The sequence below is a fragment of the Rattus norvegicus genome, chromosome 17, assembly GCF_021556685.1.
Source record: "Rattus norvegicus strain SHRSP/BbbUtx chromosome 17, alternate assembly SHRSP_T2T, whole genome shotgun sequence".
NCBI lineage: Eukaryota > Metazoa > Chordata > Mammalia > Rodentia > Muridae > Rattus > Rattus norvegicus.
In genome coordinates this window covers 26,909,300-26,930,643 of record NC_141550.1, presented here as the reverse complement: position 1 = coordinate 26,930,643, position 21,344 = coordinate 26,909,300, and the positions used below count along the sequence as shown (strand labels likewise).

The window sequence follows — 21,344 nt, the reverse complement described above, 5'->3', positions numbered from 1 at the left end:
AATAAAAATTAAAATGAAAAATAAACCCTGGGAATAAAAGTGGATGGTAAAACAATTTTCTAGTGTGCATAAGGCTCTGGTTCAGTCTCCAGTTCTGGGGAGAGGGAAACCTTTTTTTTTTTTTTCTTTTTTCTTTTTTTTTCGGAGCTGGGGACCGAACCCAGGGCCTTGTGCTTGCTAGGCAAGTGCTCTACCACTGAGCTAAATCCCCAACCCCAGAGGGGAAACCTTTTAACTTTACATTTTCATTGCATTGCTATGCTCTAGTTCCAATTGAAGACTTCCTGCAGGCCGGGCAAGTCCAGTGCTGAGCTCTATCTCCCAGCTGCAATAGTGTTCTTGGTTTGTTTTATTTTCATGCTTAGGGTAGAACCTAGGGTCTTACATACTAGACAGGTGCCCTGCTAGTGAATTCTGCCCCTACTCTACTGACCTTAAGAGATCTTGCTGAGGAAATATGGTTTTAAAAAGGCTTTTGTTTGTTGGTTGGTTGGGGTTTCTTTTTTTTTTTTTTTTTCTTTTAAAATGACAGTTGTCAGCCCTTAGGAGCCACTGAATTACCCTCACTCGCTTTTCTGTCACATATAGAAAATGTCACTACAGCATACCCATCGCTTTCTTCTTCAGTGAATGAATAAATGCACGTCAAGTTTCTTCAGGTGAGCAAAGACTTTATCTTTACCTCATGCCCTCTTCCGTACTTTAAACCATCTTGCTGGGATGAGATGTTTAACTTAGTTGGTAACGAGCTTGTCTAACACACAGAGCCCTAGGTTTAAACCCCTGCGATCTCATGAAGCTGGAGTGGTGGCTCACGCTTGTGATTGCAGCCCTTAGGAAGCCGAGGCAGGCTCCAGGACAGCCTGGGCTACAGAGAGAACGTTTCCCCAAACAAACCAAAAAGATAACACCGTCCCCTGAGGTGGTCCTGTAATAAAGTGGTGAACTGACTAAGGCCACCACCTAACAAGTCAGACTCATGGGGACTCCGTGTGTTCCAGACTGAAATGACACCCAAGACCTAGAGTCTCTGTTGTTCCCTAAGAGGGGCAGGAGTCTTTGACCCAGGGAGATTCACATATGGCTCTTTTCAGTGTTGGTGGATAGACAGGGCTTTTCATAGCCGTCTGGTAGTGTGATTTACTGTAACTTCTTCGGCACTTTTGACAACTGAAAACCTGTCTGATCCTTTGACAGGTGAACGTGGGGACCCAATCTGTGAGTAGGATGACCAATAGCCAGGCAGTGTGTGCAGAGCCATTTCGACAGTCAAGGACTATCTGTCTGTATGAATAACGTGGCTTGCCACTTACCGGCATCACTTGAAGCTGAAGCGGAAGAAGTTTTGTTTTAGCTCTGACAGCCATTCAGTTAAACTCGTAAAGACACACACTCGTGGTCGGGAATGGAGCTCTGGTAAAGCACTTGCTTGGCAAATGCAAGGCCCACCGTCAACCCACAGGGGAAAAAGCAAAAGGAAAAAATAGTGTGCACGGTTTACTGAGGAAGTGAGGGTTGGCTTTTTTGTTTGTTTGTTTGTTTGTTTGTTTGTTTTGTTTTGTTTTTTAATCTGTATGAATGAAGAGCTCCACCCTACAGAGAAACCGGGAATTTTAAGTGCAAATCTTCTGGGCCAAGATTTCCATCTCATAAGGAGGGCAGGGCATTTGTTTATCTTCTTGTTGTTCATCATGTGTGAAGGATCGGCTGACCTTTTCTGTGTCCTGAAATGCCGGGCTGAAAAACTTCTAGGAAGCAGTGAACTTGCATTTATGGAGGGAGGATAGAGGGCTCAGAAGAGACAGGGAACCTTTCGAGAAATTCTGAATGTTTTTTTTTTTTGTTTTTTTTTTTTGGTTCTTTTTTTTCGGAGCTGGGGACTGAACCCAGGGCCTTGCGCTTCCTAGGTAAGTGCTCTACCACTGAGCTAAATCCCCAGCCCCGAAATTCTGAATGTTTAGATCTTTGAAGCAACACCAGTCATGTAGATGCGGGCGAACCGTGCATGTATGTAAAACCCAGCAGGCCGGTGGAAAGTGTAACTCTGAGGTAGAGCCCTTGCCTAGCACCTCTGAGGCACTGGGTTCCATCCCCAGGGCTGCAGAAAGATCAGAGCCACGGAGTGAGCAGCTTGGCTTGGGACAGCCAGAGGAGTCCATCTTCCGGCTTACTTTTGACACATTTCTAACAACCTTGGTTATCCAGTTTCCTAACCACTGCAGATTAGAGCAGATCAGTTCAAGGGGGAAGAGCAGGTTGCTGTTGGCAGGTACACAGAGTTCAGAAAGAAGTGACAAGGGTCACCCAGATACTGAGAAGGAGAGACAACAGGAGACAAACACACTCCAGCTAGAACCGACGACAGTGCAGTCTTAGGGAGTGCTGGCAAGCGGCTATTGGACGCCTCGAGATGTGCAGTCTCTTCAAGGATGTGACAACCACAGCCTGTGCTCGAATGTTAATAAACCAGTGGCATGAGCCTGGGAGTGTAGCTCAGGTCACATGTGTGCCTAGTATGCCGAGGCTTGGCATCAAATAACAAAAGCTATTGGGCGATAGGTAGCTGTTAGTATGGGAGTTTGTGATCTCTTCACTCTGTCCATATATTACTGTTCGGGTGTTTTAGAAAATGAAGCAAAACCAAAGCAGTACACAGTGCATTGGGGGGTGGGGCATGACTTCCATTTCAAAGGGTAATAACCCATCAGCCCCTAGAAACCGTGCACTGGTTGGGTCATCTGTGTAGCTGAAGGAACAACGGATTGCAGATAACCAAAGTTGGATTCAGGCGTTTTGGTTATCCCACTCCTCCCTTTCTTCTTTCCTTTTTCCTTCTTCCTTTTTCTTTCAGAGATGGACTCTCACTGTATAGCTCTGGCTGATCTGAGACTCGGAGAGCCACCTGCCTCTACTTGCTGCGTGCTGAGGTTAAAGGTGTTTTTCACCTCTGCCAACTACTTTCTGCTACTTGTCTGAGACCCATTAAGGCAGCATTGCTCGGGGAAATTGGAAACTACAAATGGCAATCGCTCCACTTGTCCAGCCTTCTGCTACCCTTGTTATTCCTAGGCAAACTCTTCCACCAATCACTTCCTCAATGCCTTTACTCCTTTCCGGTTCACTGCCACCCTCCTCCAGGTTGGTTCCAGCTCTGTACACTTTGCCACATCTATCTGTTTGGCGTATGCAAATCCCTACTTCCAAGAGAGGCTTTATGCATCAATGCCGTGGAACCCCTCCCTCAGAAAAGAGAGCATTTCCTCCAAAACCTTTCCTCATGAAGACTGGCTCTCCCAGATCACAGGGTATGTATGAATGTTTCCCTCCTGTCCCTTTCACATAGAGACTCACCAGTCTCTTCAACACTCCTCTTCCCCATCTTTCCCATGGCTGCTAACACAGATCTGTGTTCTTACCTGTAGCCTGTAGTCTTCAGGCTACAAGTCTGAGATCAGGATGTTGGTAGAGTTGATGATGTTCCACAGGGTTTCTGTCTTTGCTTTCTGTTTCTATAACTGAGTACCACAGCAGCCTAGGTCATGATCACTGCTGCTGCTGCTGCTGCTGCTGCTGCTGCTACTACTACTTCTTCTTCTTCTTCTTCTTCTTCTTCTTCTTCTTCTTCTTCTTCTTCTTCTTCTTCTTCTCCTCCTCCTCCTCCTCCTCCTCCTCCTCCTCCTCTTCCTCTTCCTCCTCCTCTTCTTCTTCCTCCCCTCCTCCTCCCCTTCCTCTCCCCTCCTCCTCTTCCTCTTCTTCCTCTTCCTCCTTCTCCCCCCTCCTCCTCCTCCCCCTTTGAGATAGAGTTTATTATAACCCAGGCTAGCTTTGAACCCTACATATAGCTGAGAATAACATTGGTGTCTGGCCCTCCTGCCTCCACTCCCAAAATGTTTAGATTACAGTTGTGCCACCTTCCCTGGCTCTCAAATTGGGCAATTTATAAAGAATAATTTATCAAGCTCATGGTTCTAGAAGCCTAAGAACACAGTACAGGCATTTGCTCAGCATTTGGTGAGCTTCCTTTGCAGCATCAGAACATGGTGAGCAGATGGGGTGGGCAGGCTCTCATAGGACAGGAAACAGACTGGCTGGTGTCTCTCTTTCAAACTCATGGTTAGACAGGACAACCTGGAACTTCTGACTCTCCTGCCTCTAAATCCTGAGGGCAGGGATTACAGATTACACCAACCCCAAGCTTCATGCATCCTAGACAAGCGTCCTACCAGTGGGCTACATCCTCTGACCCCTTCTTTTCTCTCCTCCCACTTAAACAAAGGCATAATACAGCCAGGCATGGTGGTACTCCTCTGTTATTCCAGCACAAAAGAATCTGAGGCAGGAGCATTGCAAGTCACAGGCCAGCCTGGTCTGCATGGCTGAGACTCAATTGCAGAAAAGCAAAGCAATTTGGGAGGGGACAAATGACAAGATCATAGTGTCCTTTCTCTGTGGCTTAAAGAAGTCTGCCATCTTGTCTTCTTCCTGTATCTTTAATAACCACCACCATTACCACCACCACCACCACCACCACCACCACCACCACCACCACCACCACCACCACCCTGCCCATGACACCAGTCAGATTGGATCCGACCCACCATTAATCTCTTAAAAGATCTGATGGAGTGACATTCTGAGGCATTTGGATCTAAGGCTTGCAAGTGTATTTTGGGGGAGACACGGTTGAGCCTACCATACTTCCTCTGAGATTTATATATTCCTCTTCCCGTCACTGAGTGCCACTACTCATTGTCCCCACCACAGCCGAAGCAGCTATTCTACACGGTTCCTCTCAGCCCCACCCCTTTTCACATTTTCTGTGACAGTTCCATCCCCACGATTGATCTATGTCTGATTCTTTTCTTCTAGATCTTATTTTATGCGTAGGGATGGACATTTTGCCTGCATGTATGTATGTACACATCTGTGCCTGGTACCAGCAGAGGTCAGGACCTGGCATCAAGTCCCTTAGAACTAGAGTTACAGATCATCATGAGCTCATATGTTTGTGCTAGGAATCAAACCTGGGTCCTCTTCACCACTGAGCTATGTCTGGCCTCATCTCTCTGCTGTTGCTTCAAATCTGTTCCAGTTCCTCAACCAAGAGAATTCTCCATCTTAGCTTTCTTGGATTCTCCTTCCCAAAGAGCCCCATGCCTTTCTCCCACCATCAGCTCCTGCCTGACCCCATCCTACCTGCTCTCCTAAGTCTCCCAGCTGGGCCTTTTTCCTCTTCTCCCAGCTCTCACCACTTCAGCCTCACCTACCTACCCTGCTAGCTGCCTTTCTCTGTTGGTCTGGCCATGCCCGCACCAGTATCTCTTCATGTCTGAGGTACGGGGCTCTTTAGATTCACTCACACTTTCTCTGCCTTGCTCATTTATAGTCCCAGCTCTGCTCCCTCTGCCTCTACTCCCTTGGCCGATCTGTTTTAGAGGTAAAAGAGAGGCCCTTTTGTTGCTTTGCTCCCTTTGGGCATGAAGGCACAGGAGGGATACTCAAGAAGAGTTATGACCATGACATGATATTGTCAGCCCATGCCTCTTTATTGCTGGTCTGTCCGGCTGTTTTACACATTCAGGGCCATCAGTTCCTAACACTGAATGCTTGCCTTTCCCTGCCCCACCCCCATCAACATTTTCTCTATGTCCCTACATTCTTCCTTCCTTTCCTTTGCTAGAGAAAGACTTATTGTGGGGCTAGAGAGGTAGCTCGGTGCTTAAGAACATTTGCCGTTCTTGCGGAGGACACACATTGAAGTCCCAGAACCCCATCTGCAACTGCAGGCCCCGTGCATCAGATACCCTCAGATCCAATGCCCTCTTCTGACTTCTGTTAGCACCAGGAACAACGTCATTACCTCTCAGCCTCAGGGCCAAGTCATCCCAAGTTTGATCTCTCCACGGTGTGGAGACACAGGTATTTGGTCCTTCCTTTATTATTATTATTTTTTTATTCTTTTTTTCGGAGCTGGGGACTGAACCCAGGGCCTTGTGCTTGCTAGGCAAGTGCTCTACCACTGAGCTAAATCCCCAACCCCTGGTCCTTCCTTTCAAAGCTGTTCCTTTCTGCTTCAAATATCTGTATTTCTTCCCTCTCTGGGTCTAAATTTCTTTCTTTCTTTCTTTTTTAACCTCAGTTGTCTGAGTCGTTTATGCATTCCATAGCTTTTTCACACTCACTCACACTGTCCTCTCGGAGATAATTTTGTGGGTATCTTTGATTTGAACTCTGCCACCATGGTGCTATCAACACCCCGGGGCCACAGAATTCTTTCCCTTGGGGCCTGTCCTGTATATGGTGATGCGTTATGCAGGGTCCCTGGCCTGTATTTATAAGGGGTCTGGAGTACCTAACTTGTGACAAGTTAGAATGAGGAGACCTTGATAAACATCCTTGTAGAGTAGAACTGCCGGGTTAAAAACACTTGGTGTAGCCGTTTAGGAACGTAGGTTCTATGCTGGTGTTGGTGGACACCTTTAGTCTCAGCACTTGGAAGGCAGAGGCAAGTAGATCTCTTAGTTTGAAGCCAGCCTGGTCTACAGAGTGAGTTTCAGGTCAGGCAGGGCTATGCGGAGAAACCCCTTCTTGAAAACAAAACAAAAACAGAAGATAAAAGGAATGCGGGCTCTGTCAAGTCTCCGGTGCTAGTCTCTTTGCAGGGGTATTGAAGTCCACAGTATGTCCAGCTAAGACTTCAGCATTATTGCGAGCATATGGAATGCAATACTTGAGGACAGAAAAAGGTTTGCAACTTATGGCTATGTAAGGAAAGAACAATTATAAACAAAAACTGCCAAAACTACAAAATGTGCAGTTACTTATCTTTCCAATTAACTTCTTTTTTTTTTTTTTTTTTTTTTGGTTCTTTTTTTCGGAGCTGGGGACCGAACCCAGGGCCTTGCGCTTCCTAGGTAAGCGCTCTACCACTGAGCTAAATCCCCAGCCCCTTCTTTTTTTTTTTAAGAGAGGGTCTCACTGTGTAGACCTGGAAGTCACTCTATAAACCAGGCTACTCTCAAACTCACAGAGATCTGCCTGTATCTGCCTTAATTGCTGGAATTAGAAATGTATGCACTTTGCCTACCCTTCCCCCTCCCCAACCCCAGTAAAATTCTTGTTGAAACAACTGCACACACATCAACGACCCTTATGCAAAACTCCAGTCAACAGTATTTTATTGAGATTATACAAGGCAATCAAATGACTTTTTTAAAAAAAAAATTAGCCGTCTGTTTAGCTCTCAGTTGGCTAACAGCAGCAATAGGAATGACTATAGTGTCCCTTGGGTCAGATGTCTGGTCCGCATCCCGGTTCTCCTATCAGTTTTATGCTACTGAGCAGTGGAGCGATGCCACTGTTCGACCTGTGAAACAGGCATGTCGATAGCACCCACCTGGCCAGCGCATAAAGGGGATGGAGCAAGATCTTAGCTAGAAGCTCGACCTTGGAGCAGCACCTGGCACTGACTGAGTGTCCAGTAAGTGGTAGCTGCTATCTTGAGGGTTGCCCTTTTCCTTTCTCTTCCTTCTCAGCAGAGCTCCCAGCCTTCACTTCCTTCTCTCCTTAACCCCTTACTCCCTAACCCTTGTCTTCACGCCCTAGTCTGTCTTGTTTCTCAGAGCCTGCTCTTTCTCAGTTACTAGCCTCGATGGCTCTGGTTTAGGGTTGACAGCCATTGTTTCCCTTAGAAGCTTCCACTGCCTCAACTGGTTAGAGAAAAAGGGGAGGGCCTTCTTGTTGCCCCCACTTCCTGCTCCCAATTTCAGGCATGTCACCCCCACCCTCTTCAATCTGCTTACCTTCTACTGTCTCTCCAGGCCTTTGTGCTGAGCCCAGCTCCCCATCTTTTCCCATGCATACCTTCCCTAAAATTCATGGCACTAGTGAGCTGACTCTACCCCTCCCTTAGTCACAGTCGAGGACCAACTCTAACAGATTCTGCCTGCTCCCCTCTCCCCTCCTGTCTTTGCATTGTTTCTGTCCAGTTCCCGCAGGGACACAGGTGACCTTAACATGGCTGAAGTGATCTTCCTTCTTTAACATCACACTTCTTGGTTAAAGCTCTACATTTTCTTTCACCAGCTCTCCCCCATACTCAGTCAGTCTGTTTCTATCCATTCTACAGCTTATTTTTTTTCCTTCTTTCTTCTTTCTTGAGACAGGTACTCACTATATAGCCCTCCCTTGAACTCAACAACCCTCATGCTGTAACCTCTGAGGATCCCACGAATGCTCCAGCCACCATGCCCAGCTAGTGGCCTAATGTCTTGGATCAGTTTTCTCCCCTCTACCTCAGCAACCGTGCCTGACTGAGTTCTTACTCTCTCTGAGGTGAACTCTCCCACTAACTCTTAATGAGTCTTCCTGTCTCGTCTTGTCATCTTCCAGACCATTCTCCACAGTACCATGAGGGAAGCTGGCTGCCCTCCTCTCTATGCTCTTTCTTGGATGAAGTCCAAGTTTGCTTAGTGGTTTGCAGGGCCCCCTGGCTGCTGCTCCAGCCCCATCTTTCAGCCTCCTCCCCCCTCCCTCCCAAGCTGCTGTCACCAAGGGAGGTATTTGAAGTTCAGGAGGTTGACCTTGTGTTATGGCTCTGTCTGTGCCCTTGTGCTGGCTGCTCCCAGACTTCTCTGTCTGGTGTGCCCCGGCTCCTCCTCTCTGCCTGGGAGACACCTACATGTCTCTTGAGAGGCAGGAGATGATGCCACCTCATCCAGGCAGCCTTCCCCAGTGCCCACATCCCTTCCTTCATTATCCATTGGAAGGCAGAGCCCTATTTCCCACTCATTCATTCCCATTCTCAGTGCCACCTACTCCATTACCTTCTATCTCAAATAGGCTCCCACCTCCAGAGCTTCCCCACCCTCCTCGTTTTGTTTTTCTCTTATTCACCTCAGACACAAGCTTGGTGGTGATTTCTCCATCTCCACATCCCTCCTTTCTACAATCTCCTCACCACTATTAGAGGTTTTCCTGACAGGTCTTTTTTTTTTTTTCCTTTTCTCTAAGAGATTCCCTCTGCTCCCCACCTTGGGTACCCAAGGTTTTTCATGGATGTTACTGAAAAATTCTATGTGTGTAATCTCACTTATTTAACTAAGCCCCATCACCTTCAATTCCTGTTTTAATCCATCCATCCTAGAACCTTTACTATCAGGACAACAGGACAAGGCTCATTATGTGCTGCAATACTGCTTTTATCTCTGCTGCGTGCGTGCGTGCGTGCGTGCGTGCGTGTGTGTGTGTGTGTGTGTGTGTAATTTATTTCAACTGATTGCTCTTTTTGTGGGCTTTTGCTGTGTATGTGTCTATGTGTATGTTCTGCTATGCTGATACCCTCAGAAGCCAGAAGAGGGCATCAGTTCTCCTGGTGCCAGAGTTATAAACAGTTGTGAGCTACCTGATGTGGGTGCTGAAATCTGGTCTTCTGGAAGAGCAGCTAATGCTCTTAAACACTGAGCCATCTCTCCATCTCCCCAATTTTGTTTATTTGTCTGTCTGTTTTGAGATAGGGCCTATATAGATAGCGCTAGCTGTCTTTGAACTTGTAGTAATAATTTCACCTCTGCCTTTGAGCACGAGGATTAAAAGTGTGTACCATCACGACTGGCTAACTTCCACTTGTTTAGTGTGTGTGTGCGTGCGTGTGTGCGTGTGTGCGTGTGTGTGTGTGTGTGTGTGTGTGTGTGTCTTCACATATGTACAGGCATGAATGCATATGCTTCGGTGCAAAGACTTTGATGCACAGGTGGAGGCCAGAGGATAATTTTGTGGAGTGGTTCTCTCCCTCCACTGTGGAGGTTCTGATCCATCTCAACAACCTTCAAATTCTTATTTACCTTCTAAACTATTATGATTAATCCTGCAATACATATATTTTCATTTTTTAGTATATGATTTAGTAACATTGCTGGATCCTATGGTCACTATGTTTTTTTTAAAGATTTTATTTATTATATATAAGTACACTGTTGCTGTCTTCATACAACAGAAGAGGGCATCGGATCCCATTACAGGTGGTTGTGAGCCACCATGTGGTTGCTGGGATTTGAACTTTGGACCTCTGGAAGAGCAGTTCATGCTCTTAACCACTGAGCCATCTCTCCAGCCCCATCACTATGTTTTAATGAGCTGCCATGATAGTTTTCATAATGGCTGCACCATTTTCCGTTCTCCAACTTCCTCGCCAACATTTACTTATTGGACGACTTTTTGGTTAGTGCCATTTTAGTGGCTGTGAAATAGCATCTCATCGTGGGTGATAACCCTAGTCTTCCTTTTTTATTAGGTGTTTGGTAAATATTTGTTGTATAAAGAATATTAACATTTGAACAAACCTTTGAACAGGAGCTTTGACTTGCAAGTTTATTAATTAGCTGGGAATGAGCAATCATTAGACGCTAATTCTTTTTAATAGCTTATTGTGTTTTGCTTTGGTTTGAGATAGGTTCTTACAATATAGCCCAGGCTGGCCTGGAACTCATGGAGTATTGGGATTACAGGCATGAGCTACTAAGCCCCAATTAGAATAATAATAATAAAAATCTCAAGGTGACTTTCTTCTATTGCCAGAATTATCTATAGTATAAAAATGGTGGCGACTTACCATGAGAATCCATGGCACTTTGGACATCTGAAAGTATTTTACAGAATAAACTAAATGGCAAGTAAAACTCCAACTTTGATATTGTTGCTGTTCCTGGTCCAGCTTGATGTCCTAAACTTATAATCCCAGCACCTGGGCAGTGAAGACAGAAGGATGAGTCTAGCTAGCCTGGTCTACAAGAGCCAGTGTCAGACAAAATACCATGAAACAAACACCAAGAGACAAGTAAGCAGGTAGCATTTTCAGAGTGCCCATTCTGACCCTCCTGTTTGGACAGCTTATACATTGGAAGCCCAAGAGTAAGAATTTCTGGTATGGCCATGTAAACTATTGTTTTAAAACCAGCCCATCACCTCCTCAGCAGACAAGTCCTCAGGACAATGTTTGATAACATTTGAGAGACAGGATCGAGGTGGTAGGAGGCATAGAGGAGTGGAGCTAGCTGCTGGGTGTGGCGCACACACCTTTAATCCTTTTTTTTAACACCTGGGAGGCAGAAGCAGGTAGATTTCTGTGAGTTCTGGGCCAGCCTAGTCTACGTGAGTTCCAGGATAGCCAGAGCTACAGAGTGAGATCCTGTCTCAAAAAACAAAACCAAAAAGAAAAAGAAAAGAAAAAAGAAAGAAAGGCGGTAATGCTAAGGCTGGTGGCGTACTTGCTAGCAAATAACAAACAGGGAACAATGATTCTAGGGTCATACGCTCAAGGTCATCCTCAGCTAATGAGTTCAAGGCCAGCCTGGATACTTTGGGGGGGGGAGGAGAGGGGGGGGGAATGCCACTGCTAAAAATTTCACCAGATAGAGTTTTGCTCAGTAAACAGGAGACCCTGGGAAAAGTAACAGGTTCTGAAAACTTATTTTTGATGACTGGAAGTCAAACAGTTCCCTCCCAGCCTGTGGTTTAGCCTACTTATCTCAAGTCAGGGGTAATGGTCCAACTGCTTTTCTTTAGTTCTAGAAAATTCTCTCTTGGCTAGGCTTCATTTGTTCATTCAATCCCCAGATAGACACTTCTGTTGTCAGTCCCCAAACTAGAATACATTAGAAGGAAGGTTTCAAATTAAAGCCCATAATGAGCTTTACAACTGTAGGGTGTTCAGGCATTCCAAGAGGAGACCGTGGGGTGGAGCCAGGGCAAAGGTCATAGCAAATAGCGTGTAGCAAGCTTTCTGCATGTATAACATCAACTAAGTAGTCTCGAATGCGTAATTCTACAGTCCTATTTTCTGTGCTTTTATCTTCAGAATTGGTGTGTGTGTGTGTGTGTGTGTGTGTGTGTGTGTGTGTGTGTGTGTGTGTGTGTGTGTGTAGGTAACTATTCAAAAGATGTATCCAAAACTGAGAACAAGTCCCTTTTGGAACCTAAGTAGAAACCGGCTTACTGGTTGGAAACATGTCAGCTGCTTTATGGAGGAAGCACAGCTGAGGCCTGGTTTCCCTGGGCTCTGTGATAACTTGGGCCAAGGCACCGTGCTGGCTTCAGGAGCCCCGGGGATGGAGAGAAATTCGCAGGAGGACCCGCGCTTTTCACAGTTGAAACAGGAGCCCTCTGAGAGAAAGAGATATTGCATGTGGCTTCCCTGACGCCTTGAAGGGAGACGTGGATGACACAGCACCAGCCATTCCGTCGCGGGGTGGGGACAAGGTGGCGGTAGACGCCATCCTTAGGCCCCTCGCGGGCAGGCAGCCTCTGCTGAAGCATCATGTGTAGAGTGGGAGAGAAGGCAACGTGATAAAAGTCTAGGGCCCTTAGGTTTGTTAGAAGAGAAGCACACTCCTAAGTCGCTGCGCTGGTGGGAAGGACCAACTTGGGAAAGAAACTGCAAGAGGTTGGGGGCGGGGTGAAGCGCCTGCTCTTTAATCTCCGGCCCCATCCTCTACTCGCCCCACCTGGATGCAGGGCGAGGACCGCGTACAGAAGGAACTGTGCGGTTGAGACACCGCTTTCAGATTCAGGGGAGCGGCGCTTGATCTGGGGTCCACCGTCACCACACCACCCTCTCTCGGGCCTCCCAGGCGTCCCCCCAAGCTCCTCTCCGCATCTCTGCCTCTGTTAAAATAGTGAAACAAACCCTGTTGTAAAGTGATGGAAAGCCGCGGGCTGAGAGCCACTGGCCGTGAGGGGCTGGAGAGGAGGGGGCGCGGTGGCTGGAGATAGTGGCCACCAGTGAGCGCTGGGTGGGTTGGAATTGCGCTCAGCTGTAGCGGCCGAGACCCTTCCCCTCCGGCTGCCGGGCCCGCCCCTGGCCCCGGGCGCCTTAGGAGGGCGTGGGGCAAACTTGGGGCTGCTGTAGGGGGTGAGGTGAGGACTCCACCTCCACTCATCCCAGGATAGTGGCAACTGCGGTTGCCTAGTTAAAACTGGGGTGGGGGTGACGACAGAGACAGCCGGGTACCGCGGTCCTCTCGACTCCCCCAGCTCGTTCTGCCGCGGCTGCTGCGGCAGCTCTGTAACACGTCCCTAGGAGACTCGCAGGAGCAACACGTGATGTGTCTACTTATCAGGGTGAGAGGGGGAGAGCGAGTCTCCGAGCGTGCGGGTGAGGAAGCGGGGCGGGGGGCCGAGGCGGGGGCCGGGAAGACGGCTAGGGCAACGGGGTCGCCAGCTCCTCGCCCACCTCCCTCCCTATGGGAGAAGAGGAGGAGGGGAAGTGACTGCGGAGTTGATGAACTTTGCACATCCAGAAACGCCATTTTGATTCCTTTTCCGGAACAAGTTTGCATGTCTCCTCGTTCTCAGCCCGAAGCCCACCGGTCCCCACCGCATCATGCCTGGGAGCCCAGCACCCTGCCGGGCCGTAAGTACGCGTCCCGGGTCCCCGCTTGCGGTACTCTGGTGGCTGCGAGATGCCCGGAGCATTGCCGGAGCGACCTTTTAAAGAACTTTTTGGGGATGGGGAGGGTGAAGTGTGCAGAGCGCGGTGTACTTCTGAAACTCGGCGTTTGGCAGAAAGGACCCGCGCACCCCACGCCTGGCAGCATGCGCTCGGTTGGGGCTGTGGGGTAGGGGAGCCGGGATGAGCTGGGCAGCCCTCTCCCCTCCGGCTGCGCGCCCGGCCGCTCCTCCTCCTCCTCCTCCCCTTCCTCCGCTCCTTTCCCCTTCCCGAGCTGCCGGCTCTGCCAACCAGCTCCTAGCGCGAGCCGCCGCTGCGCCCCGCCAGCAGGACCTGATGCGCATCCATATTAGCCGTCCGAGCGCAGGAATCCGGCCCGACCCGCGCCGCCGAGTTTATTTTTAACCAGCCCTGCCGGGACTCGGATGGTACGCGCACCGCGGGCCAGAAACATCTTCCCAGCGCTGCTCTCCATCTTCCGCCCTCTCTCCCCCGACATCCTCCCCCCCATGTGGGAGGGGAAACTTTTCTCCTACATACTTTCTAGTCCCTCTCGGGTCGGGAAGCACGGAGATGACCGAGCCAGTCCGCCGCCGCAAGGTATCCGGGGGTGCCCACCCGGGGTGCAGGCACGGGGGCCGTGCGTTCGGGGCTGCTCGGTGGGAGCATCCGCCGCGCCCTGCTCTGCGGACTTTGATCCTCCCGGGCGGACGGCGCCGGCCGGGAGGGGCGGCAGGCAGCCCCGCGCCCTCTGCGGGCTCCCGGCTGGCGGCGGGGCTCTGAGCGACCACCGTCGCTGGGGAGGAGGGGAAGCGGCGACCCGGGCCGCGCCGACGCGTATTGTTGGTGACTCTGAGGCTGGCTGGGTACGAGCTTTGGGGGAGCCCCCGGCGTGGGGCGAGCCTGCATCGCGGAGGGGGGGCTCGCGCCCGGCGCCGTCACGAGCACAGGAAGGAGGCCGGGAGCATCCGAGGCGGGGCCGGCGCCCGCCCCACCGCCCAGCTGTGGAGCGCGCTCGGAAACTTTTGTCCGCCACCCGCTGGACCAATTTTTCTGGAGTTCTGGGGCTTCGCTTTTTCCTCACACCTCGGCCTGCACAGCCAAACGAGGAGGGTGGGGGAAGCCGGTGTCCCCCGGGGGAAGCACCGACGCCTACGAGAGGCACGGGCCCCCCATCAGGCCCAACTCCCCGCGCCCCCTCCCCGTTCGCGGTCTCTTAGGAAACTGCGACCTTAATGGTTGCTAAGGAGCAGGGGAGGTCCTTCCCGTCGCCGGCCCCCTCCCCGGGAGGCGGTGTGTTTTCTGTACAGGGCCAGGGTCGCATCGAGGATGTGACTCGCTCTCTGGCCCCGGGTGAGTGCGGGGCGCGGCGACGGTACCCGCGGGCAGCCGGCCGAGGTCTAGGGGACTGGGGACCCCACTGGGCTCCGGCTCCACCGCTTGACAGGCGCCGCGTGTTGCTAGCTGCCCTCGTCCGCGGTGCATCCGTGATGGGTTATAAAAGAGGAGGAAAGTTATTTTTCCTTGCTCAGCAGATTTGCCCTCCCTCGCTCCTTACTGGTTAAGAGATAGAACGTGAGCCCAGATCCGGACGAGCAGTTCACATTCCATTACGAAATTCTACACGGCTTCAGAGCCAGCAGCAGCACACATTCGGGGCATTTCGGAGATGATTTTCTTCTTTGGGGGATGCTGGTAGTGGTGGTGGTAGACACCGATACGGGGGTGTATAAAAAGCAACTTTTGTCGGGGTGTCGAAAACCTTACCCTCGGGTTTCCATCATTAGACTACGCAACACTCGGTCTTGTTTTAGAGTTTAGAGCTAAGCATATCCTTGTTAAAGCCTATGGGAAAAAAGTTTGTTGAATAAAGATGTTGGAAGTTGGCAAAGTATTTTTGCAAATGATTCTGCAAAGGCTTGTTGCTTGTGCATCCCCCTGGTTGTGAGATTGCATTTTGAGATAATATGGTGGTCTGTGTCTGCGTGTGAGTTGTTGTGCAATAGTTAATTGGAGTGGAAGGTGGAGAAATGCGAACAGCCACGAAAAGAATGTGTTGATGTCTTCTAACATCCTCTAGGTTTGATGCTTTCTTGAGTAGGCAGGTATAGTTTGTAATTTAACCCGGAAGTCTGGGTTGGAGTCTAAAGTCTTGGTTAAAACTCTTAAGAAAATTCTGTAAACTCTTACAGAATCCATGGCGTTTTTGTGGCAAGAGTTTAGTATACTCTTCAAACACGTGCAAGGGTGGACTCGTTTAGAGGTTTAGAGTTGCTTTTTTATTTGTTTTGTTTTTACCTCTGCCCATTGGGTTATCTGCTGATGGGTCTTGCTTTGATGTATTTGGTTACACTGAATTAAACATCTGAATGGCTCTAATCAAGTTTTAAATGTGTGAAGAAAAAAAAAACCTTCCCTAATTTTCACGGGAGAGAGGGAGAAGAGGAGTACTTTGATTTAATTGTTTCTTTCTCCACTTTGGGTTAATTAACTTGCACCGTCTCAGTCTTACAAAGTGTTTTTAAGGTAAGATGGCTGTCTTCTCAGCACGTTTTGTTTTTAAGAAACGCTTTCCTCACTAAGAAATGCCGCTGATGCCCAGTGGTACATGGAATATTATTCTCGGCCGTTTCCCTGGATACCATTTTATTTCTCATCAGAAACTCAAGACAGTGTAACCCTTACCGTGGACGTGATGGGAGTCATTTGTCTGACTCAGCTGGTACAGGTGCTGCATCCATTCCTAACCATTTACATCATCGAGCAAGTGACCTTTTCATGGAAGGGGCCTATACTTTAGATTTATTGGGGGGGGGGGAGTCTGAGAGAGCTTATTTGCATCCAGTACAGGTAGGAAGGAGGGAAGTGAAGCCAAAGTGTTATTAGTTCTCATCTGATCAACAGCTGTTTATTGCATCTGCTCCTAAGTCAGGCACCAGCTAGCAGCTGTTAACAAACGTCTGGGTTGTTTGTTGTTGCTTGTTTGTTTGTTTGTTCACTTCTCTGTTTTGAACTGCTGCTGTCCTGGTTCACTTCCCCGGGTGAGTTTTGAAGCCTTCCTTGCTATTGTGTGCTCACTGGCTAACATCACTTAACAGCTTCAGCTCAGTAAATTTCCTGGTTAATGAAGTTGAAAAAAAATTTCTGTCCTCTTAGAGTTTTGCATGGCACAGTTAATATAAACTTTAACAAAAATTGGCCAACCGGTCTCTCTAGAAGCAGTTGGAAGTGGGTTCTTTTGATGTTTCTATTCATTATCCTTCTGAAAAGTAGGTGGTGCTTAGAAGGTCAGGATAAGGGTTGCTAAGCAGCTAAACAGAAGGATGCTAAAATTAACTGAAGCTTTTTTGAAAGGGAGCCCTTCCCTGTTTTACATTATTTACTAGGTTTAATTAATTTCTGAGTCTTCCATGATCTTTGATCTAGGAAGGTAGGATGTTAACGTTGGCTTTTGTTTTTGTTATTATATTCAAATAATCTTTCTTTTGTAAGTGTCTTTAATTGAAGTTCAGTATTCTCTCAGTATTCTCTTGACTCTGTGCTGTGGTGTCAAATGGCAGCTTGTCTGAGATGACTTTCTTGTCTAAGAGGTTGAACTTCCCCTCTTGTTACTCATGTATAACCTCACCTGCTTTTGCACTAATGACAGATTTTTCTGTTTTGGAAATTCTACGTAATCCACAAAGTGATGTTTTTACCATTGTGTTTTATTAAACATATTTGCATTCAAAAGATAGAAGTGCAATGTAGTATCAACAGTAACGACAATATAGTCCCTCCTGAAGAGAGGACAATAGCTCTCTTTCCTCCAAGATAAGATTGTGGATGTGCCTGTTCCTGGTCCTCGTTACCCTGCTTCTCTGTCTCTGTCTGTTCAACCTAGCTCATAGATAACCTTTAAAGCACTCTAGGTCTAGAATATATTTGCAAGGACTAAACAGATGTTAGAAGGCAAAAGTATTATAGCTTGTGTGTTGTCTTAAGTGTGTTTCAAGGTTTTTGAGGTTTTTCATGGAGATGATAGATGCAAGTGGGGTTGAACTGGTGGCTGGAAACTATCGCTTCTGTTGAGTGGCAGGCCTGCTGCAAAGCCAGAAGCTTCCCTGCCTCAAGGTTATGTGTGTTTTCCTGACCTATCAAGTAGGCCTTGTTGAGTCATATTTTTTATATTCAAATATAATTAAGAGATTGAGAGACAGGTTCTCTTTTCTCTTCCTCTCGATTTTTAGATTCAGATTGTGCTTCTAGGGTAGAGACAGTCAAGTACCTCTTTCAAATGCTCGCAGGGTCAGAGAACGATCTCCACGCCCAGGGGTGCGGATAGATCCGAGGTAAAAGGTGTACCATCTGAACCCGGAGGGAAGTATAAGATGTGCTTTCTGAAATGCATCATTTACTTTCAACTTCCCCCACTCCCACATGGCAAGCCGACCAAGGAAGGGAAACCTGGCTGCTGGTGTTTTCTTTATTGCAGAGGTAGAAGAATGAGGAAGATGGGGAGGAGCTTTTTTTCCTAGTTAGCAGTTAGTCTCGTTGGACTGTGTCATCAGCCCAGCTTTTCTCAAGGTCTCTCTTGTCACGTCCCTTGGGTGCCCAACATGGTCTGAAGGGCAACTGAGCATGCCCGGAGATTTCATCCTGCTCGTTGGCAGCTGAAGGGGGCGGGGAGGTGGGTAGGGAGGAGGGGCAGGGAGACCTGTGATCTAGCATCCCTGGGTAGATGAGCCTGTGGGCTGCAGGTTACCCGTCTGTCTGCCCATCAGTAAAGGTGGCAGCTTGTGAATAGGTGCTTCAGACAAAGCAGTGGGAGGGCAGAGACTGTTTGTTCTGTGTGATTCAGGCAACTAACGCTGAGAGAATTTGAAAACCTCTCTGAAGGCCAGGGTCCAGGGACTGACTGCTTCTGTGGCAATTCACCTGAGGGCCCCTTGAGGCCGAGGAGCTCACTCACCGACTCACCAGGTGGAGAAGGAGAATGAAATCCCCCACTGGTTTTGTCAGACAGCCAGACTGAGGAGAAAAAGTCTCCGTGGGGGTAATTAGATAAAGCTTTTAAATGCTCTATTTGTTTTTCCCCTGAGCTTGCTTGGTATTTCATCCTTTTTACCCCCCCCCCCCATTCCAAGACTGGGGAAGGATTGTTACAAAAGCGTTTGATAGGCTAGCAGTTGAGTTTCTTTTACACCCTCTGCCCCTCTTTAGCTTTTCAGGCTAAGTGTCAGTCTTTGGTTGTCAAGACGGTTAGCAAAAATTCTCAGAACAACATGAATTTACAGCGAGGTCCATCCTGACCCCTGAGTCTTCGCTTCAGGCCAGCATCCCACCGAAAACAGCTGCTGGTTGGAGGCAGCTTGGCTTTGAGGGCTGAGCATTTAATATATGCTGTGGGCTTCTCTGTGGCGGTGTTTTAAAAAATAAGGTCAGAGCCCTTTTGGAAGTAATTCTCTGCTTGAATTTGAAGGTGTGAGGGAATTAAACAAACACAAACCCCATTGGCTGTGTTGCTACTGATGAATGTGGTTATCTGCACCTTTTCTACCTCACAGCATTGTTGATAGGATAAAATGAAAGTTCCAGAAAGTCAGAAAAAAAAGTCTATAAATGGAAGAAAGTGGTATATTTTGAGTTCAGGAAGCTTCATGGGTATCCACTCCAGATTTCCCTTTCCAGAATTTTGTACAGTTCCTTTACCTTTGGCCGAATTTACCTGCAAGTTTCTCTCAATGGGGGTGGGGTGGGGAGTGCTCCTTTTGCTTCCATTGTGGGGAGCAGACATGACAAGCAGATTCTTCTTCATGGGGTTTACCTAGGGATATGCTCGAAGAGAAAGACAGGAAGCCAAGCTTAAGGCTTAGGCTTTGAAGGGATGGTTGTTAGCATTTAAGCAATAGAGACAAGAGGTGCCAGCACACCTCCTACAATGCTCAGGGCAGCCTCTCTCCACCTCTGTGCAATGGAGACTTGGTTACCCATTCAGCCTCAGAAATCCAGGAGTCAAGGTAGACCAAAAAAAAAAAAAAAAAAAAAAAAAAAAAACCAACCAAACAAACAAACAAAAACAAAACAAAACAAACTAGTTTCCAGTAGTTGGCCTCAGGACCCAGGTCTACTCTGCTGAGTATGTCCAGCGACACCCCCACCCCCCATTTACTGTAACCTTGTCGCAGATAGACCGAGCGTGCGCTGCACACTGCATGTGCTGTGTGGAGACATTCCGTACAGCAGGTGAGCTCTTTATGACATGCCTGTAAGGGAGCGCGGTTGGCAGGTTCAAAGTATCACAGACAGTTTGCGGGTGGAGCAATCGCTGAGTGCTGTTAAGTAGCTTTGAAAACTCTGTCGTGGGTAAGTCCCAACACTCCTCTGCTTCTAAAACAACCTCGATTCACTGACAGAAAGCTGCCCTACTTGTAGATGGCTCAACTTCGCCATCACCGCCCTTCTGTCAGGTCTCCCTCGTTTTGTAAGTTCTGTGGAGTATACTTTTTTTTTTTTTTTTAAGTGTTTGAACTAGCCCCTACTTGCTTGATGCTTTTGGGCACTCATAGTCTCTCTCTCCATTTTGTTTCTTAAATTTTTGTAAAAATCTTACATAATCGCCTATCTTTTATTCAAGGGCAGTTTTCCTGAGTCTTTGGCTCAGTTGTCCCCTCTTGAGAGGAGGGTGGGTTATCCTATGGCAAGACAGGATAGGGAGGAATCAAGGAGGGTGCACCAGGATGGGGGAGGGGAGGAGCTGGTTGGTTGGGACCCCAGATGGAAGTGTCTAGAAGTGTCAGGGGACACAAACACCACTTGCTTCGAGCCTTACCGTTGTTTTTTCTCTGCTACTGTGTCTCACTGAGACAGGACGAGGCCTGGAGTCTATGATCTGGGACTATGATCCCAGATCTGGGAACTATGATCTGGACTTCCAGTCGTGTTGTGTGCCCCTGGACCATAGCTTTTCTCTCTCACCAATGGACCAGCTGTGCTAAGGGTACCCATTGCCACAGCTCAGCAGACACCTTGCCGGGGGATGAGTCCTCTTGCATCCAGCACGCTGGTGTTTTCCTGCCCTCGTCTCTCACCTATGAACTGGCAACTCCCAGCTCTTTACTTTTACAACTTTGCCAGAGCTGGGACCTCCTGGCATCTCGCCCTGCAGGTACTTGTAAAAATGAAAGCCATCTCCCTTCCTTCTAGAAAGGGATCAGGAGGATACAGTATCCTCAGGCAGCCAGGCCCGGCACCCCACTGTCTTCAGTGGCTGGCCTCACATTGGGCAGAACCCCTCGAGGGTGTTGCAAATGCCTCTTAAGTTAATTTCCTGTGACCAGTTCCTCCCTTCTGCAGTTCACCCTGCCCTGTCCACAGAGTGGTGTGTATTGTCTTGCATGCTTCAAAACAGTCCTTGGCTCCTTGTGTCTACAGGAAGAAATCCAAGTGTCTCCACATGGTGCACAAGGACCTTCCTCCCTCAGCTGCCTCTGTATGTGTTCTGTAGCGCCAGGTCCGTTTCACCTCAGCTCTCACTACCCTTCCTTCACCACTGCCCTTCTGAGTAATTCCTCTCTGCTTGGGCCTGCGGCATCTCCAACACTTCTCCAGCTAAAATCCTTTCTTAATGTTTTTTTTCCCCCCAAACCCTGTCTTTGGGGAAAATGTTAGTTCCTCCTTACAGAATAGCCTCTTCCCCCAGTGTTTTCCCACCTCAGGAACATATTTTTCCTGCCCCTAGCACCTAACCTGATGATGACTTAGTTGGTGCTCATGCCTTAGCGTGTGCTGAGTTCTGATACAGAACCCAAAAGTCTTTGGAAGCCAGCCATTCGTAATTTGGAGCTGAGGCCTAAATAGCGCTGTGGATTCAGTGAAGGAAACAGACAACGGTTTTCTGCACGCCCTTCGCACCACTGTT

At 48.5% G+C, this 21,344-nt stretch overlaps 1 protein-coding gene across 7 annotated transcripts in view; it reads left to right on the top strand.

The window, feature by feature from the left end:
- The window catches only part of Rreb1 (ras responsive element binding protein 1), a 178,366-nt gene that overhangs the window by 39,417 nt on the left and 117,605 nt on the right, over positions 1–21,344 (top strand). For 2 of the 7 annotated variants that reach the window (XM_087590544.1, XM_087590543.1), the window contains exon 1: positions 13,091–13,116. The exons of 1 other annotated variant lie outside the window; for it this stretch is intronic. The gene's annotated coding sequence lies outside the window, so the exon portion shown is untranslated. Of the gene's footprint in view, positions 1–13,090; positions 13,409–13,694; positions 14,045–21,344 lie in introns of those variants that run through there. 4 more of the 7 variants (NM_001107348.2, XM_087590540.1, XM_087590541.1 and 1 more) reach the window with 4 other exon arrangements.